Source organism: Zootermopsis nevadensis, unplaced genomic scaffold (assembly GCF_977971745.1).
Source record: "Zootermopsis nevadensis isolate Lab colony 2312 unplaced genomic scaffold, Znev_1.0 Znev_ptg000238l, whole genome shotgun sequence".
NCBI lineage: Eukaryota > Metazoa > Arthropoda > Insecta > Blattodea > Termopsidae > Zootermopsis > Zootermopsis nevadensis.
Window position 1 is genome coordinate 255001 of NW_028259366.1, and position 3864 is coordinate 258864.

The following is a 3864-nucleotide window of genomic DNA, read 5'->3' on the forward strand; positions in this document are numbered from 1 at the left end:
ACACACGCCAGATCTCCGTCCTGCCCCCACCCCCACCCCCGTCCTGACACTACGACCCCGGGTCAAGTGCGGCGTGTCCCGAACCGGCAGGAGGCCTCATACTTGCCGATTGCCGGTTCGGCCGCGCACTCGGACCTGCTCCCAAAGTCCTCCCCATAGTAGGTCTGGACCCCCCTTATCTCAGCATTTGTCTTGCGCGGGCGGAAGGCGATTTTCTCCCCGACGAGAGGCTTGCCGGCCGCCAAGGCCCGGGACGTCTGCGGCAAAAGTCCGACGGCGCGTGGTAGCTCAGAAGGCTGTTTCGGTGAAAGAGTCCTGCGGTAATGGCGCCTTCTTAATAATAGTAACTTGAATAAAAATAACATAAGACAACACGAATAACGGGAGTAGAAGAAGAAGAATTAGGGAGGAAGAAAGCGTAATATAGTGAAGTAGATGGTTTTGTATTCTTATGAGTTGTTTGATTTTGAGTGAGTGAGTGGGATGTGTTGTTTTGGTTGCGTCCTATGTTTTTCTTTTATGGTTCTGTTGTGTCTTATTCTTTTTGTTGTGCCCTCTAATTATTCTTTTTCTGTCTCACTGTGTTGATGTATCGCATTGTTTTGTTGTGTCTTATGTTCTTGTACCTTATTGTAGGTCACTGCCACCGGGGATAAAATCATTTGCAGTCAATAACAAATAATAAAAATAATAATATGGTTAAGTATTTGTAAATCATTAAAATTGGGCTTGCGGTGCCCCGTCTCGAAAGAAATCATCGTATAGCCGTTAACGCATTAAAAGTAAGTCATGTAAGAGACTACGCCTGTGTTTGATGGGTTGTATTGGGACGGTCGCTTCCTGAGGCCAATTCAGACGGCGAGTATAGTTACGGGGCTGCTTCGAAGCACGAGACCGTGCCGTGATAGCGCCTTCCTAAGAATAAGAAATAGAACGAATATAACTTCAGCGGCTAAGTCCGAAATATTCCAAAATGCAGTAAAATATTCTTAATTGAAAAAAAATGGGCTTGCTGTGCACAATAATGCCGTTAATTGTCTAAAAATAAATTTCCGAAATTTAACTCAAAAGTCATGGCTCTGCGGCTATGTCCCGTGGTGCGTGGTACTTGAAATCAGTTCTGCGGCTATGTCCCACCGTGCGTGTTACTTGAGTCGCTTCAGCGGCTAAGTCCGAAAATTTCCAAAATGCAGAAAAATATACATAATTGAAGAAAGTTGGCCTTGCTGTGCTTAATAATATCGTTAATAGATTAAAAATAAATTTCCGCTGTGTTAGGTGGGCCTTACTTGGACGGTACGAATTCTGCGGCTATGTCCCGTGGTGCGTGGTACTTGAAACCAGTTCTGCGGCTATGTCCGACCGTGCGTGTTAGTTGAGTCGCTTCAGCGGCTAAGTCCAAAAAATTTCCAAAATGCAGAAAAATACACATAATTGAAGAAAATTGGGCTTGCTGTGCATAGTAATGCCGTTAATTGACTAAAAATAAATTTCCGCTGTGTTAGGTGGGCCTTACTTGGACGGTACGAATTCTGCGGCTATGTCCCGTGGTGCGTGGTACTTGAAACCAGTTCTGCGGCTATGTCCCACCGTGCGTGTTACTTGAGTCGCTTCAGCGGCTAAGTCCGAAAATTTCCAAAATGCAGAAAAATATACATAATTGAAGAAAGTTGGCCTTGCTGTGCTTAATAATATCGTTAATAGATTAAAAATAAATTTCCGCTGTGTTAGGTGGGCCTTACTTGGACGGTACGAATTCTGCGGCTATGTCCCGTGGTGCGTGGTACTTGAAATCAGTTCTGCGGCTGTCCCACCGTGCGTGTTACTTGAGTCGCTTCAGCGGCTAAGTCCGAAAATTTCCAAAATGCAGAAAAATATACATAATTGAAGAAAGTTGGCCTTGCTGTGCTTAATAATATCGTTAATAGATTAAAAATAAATTTCCGCTGTGTTAGGTGGGCCTTACTTGGACGGTACGAATTCTGCGGCTATGTCCCGTGGTGCGTGGTACTTGAAATCAGTTCTGCGGCTATGTCCCACCGTGCGTGTTACTTGAGTCGCTTCAGCGGCTAAGTCCGAAAATTTCCAAAATGCAGAAAAATATACATAATTGAAGAAAGTTGGCCTTGCTGTGCTTAATAATATCGTTAATAGATTAAAAATAAATTTCCGCTGTGTTAGGTGGGCCTTACTTGGACGGTACGAATTCTGCGGCTATGTCCCGTGGTGCGTGGTACTTGAAATCAGTTCTGCGGCTATGTCCCACCGTGCGTGTTACTTGAGTCGCTTCAGCGGCTAAGTCCGAAAATTTCCAAAATGCAGAAAAATATACATAATTGAAGAAAGTTGGCCTTGCTGTGCATAGTAATGCCGTTAATTGACTAAAAATAAATTTCCGCTGTGTTAGGTGGGCCTTACTTGGACGGTACGAATTCTGCGGCTATGTCCCGTGGTGCGTGGTACTTGAAACCAGTTCTGCGGCTATGTCCGACCGTGCGTGTTAGTTGAGTCGCTTCAGCGGCTAAGTCCGAAAATTTCCAAAATGCAGAAAAATATTCATAATTGAAGAAAGTTGGCCTTGCTGTGCATAGTAATGCCGTTAATTGACTAAAAATAAATTTCCGCTGTGTTAGGTGGGCCTTACTTGGACGGGACGAATTCTGCGGCTATGTCCCGTGGTGCGTGGTACTTGAAATCAGTTCTGCGGCTATGTCCGACCGTGCGTGTTAGTTGAGTCGCTTCAGCGGCTAAGTCCAAAAAATTTCCAAAATGCAGAAAAATACACATAATTGAAGAAAATTGGGCTTGCTGTGCTTAATAAAATCGTTAATAGATTAAAAATAAATTACCGCTGTGTTAGGTGGGCCTTACTTGGACGGTACGAATTCTGCGGCTATGTCCCGTGGTGCGTGGTACTTGAAATCAGTTCTGCGGCTATGTCCCACCGTGCGTGTTACTTGAGTCGCTTCAGCGGCTAAGTCCGAAAATTTCCAAAATGCAGAAAAATATACATAATTGAAGAAAGTTGGCCTTGCTGTGCTTAATAATATCGTTAATAGATTAAAAATAAATTTCCGCTGTGTTAGGTGGGCCTTACTTGGACGGTACGAATTCTGCGGCTATGTCCCGTGGTGCGTGGTACTTGAAACCAGTTCTGCGGCTATGTCCGACCGTGCGTGTTAGTTGAGTCGCTTCAGCGGCTAAGTCCAAAAAATTTCCAAAATGCAGAAAAATATTCATAATTGAAGAAAGTTGGCCTTGCTGTGCATAGTAATGCCGTTAATTGACTAAAAATAAATTTCCGCTGTGTTAGGTGGGCCTTACTTGGACGGTACGAATTCTGCGGCTATGTCCCGTGGTGCGTGGTACTTGAAACCAGTTCTGCGGCTATGTCCGACCGTGCGTGTTAGTTGAGTCGCTTCAGCGGCTAAGTCCAAAAAATTTCCAAAATGCAGAAAAATACACATAATTGAAGAAAATTGGGCTTGCTGTGCTTAATAATATCGTTAATAGATTAAAAATAAATTACCGCTGTGTTAGGTGGGCCTTACTTGGACGGTACGAATTCTGCGGCTATGTCCCGTGGTGCGTGGTACTTGAAACCAGTTCTGCGGCTATGTCCGACCGTGCGTGTTAGTTGAGTCGCTTCAGCGGCTAAGTCCGAAAATTTCCAAAATGCAGAAAAATATTCATAATTGAAGAAAGTTGGCCTTGCTGTGCATAGTAATGCCGTTAATTGACTAAAAATAAATTTCCGCTGTGTTAGGTGGGCCTTACTTGGACGGGACGAATTCTGCGGCTATGTCCCGTGGTGCGTGGTACTTGAAATCAGTTCTGCGGCTATGTCCGACCGTGCGTGTTAGT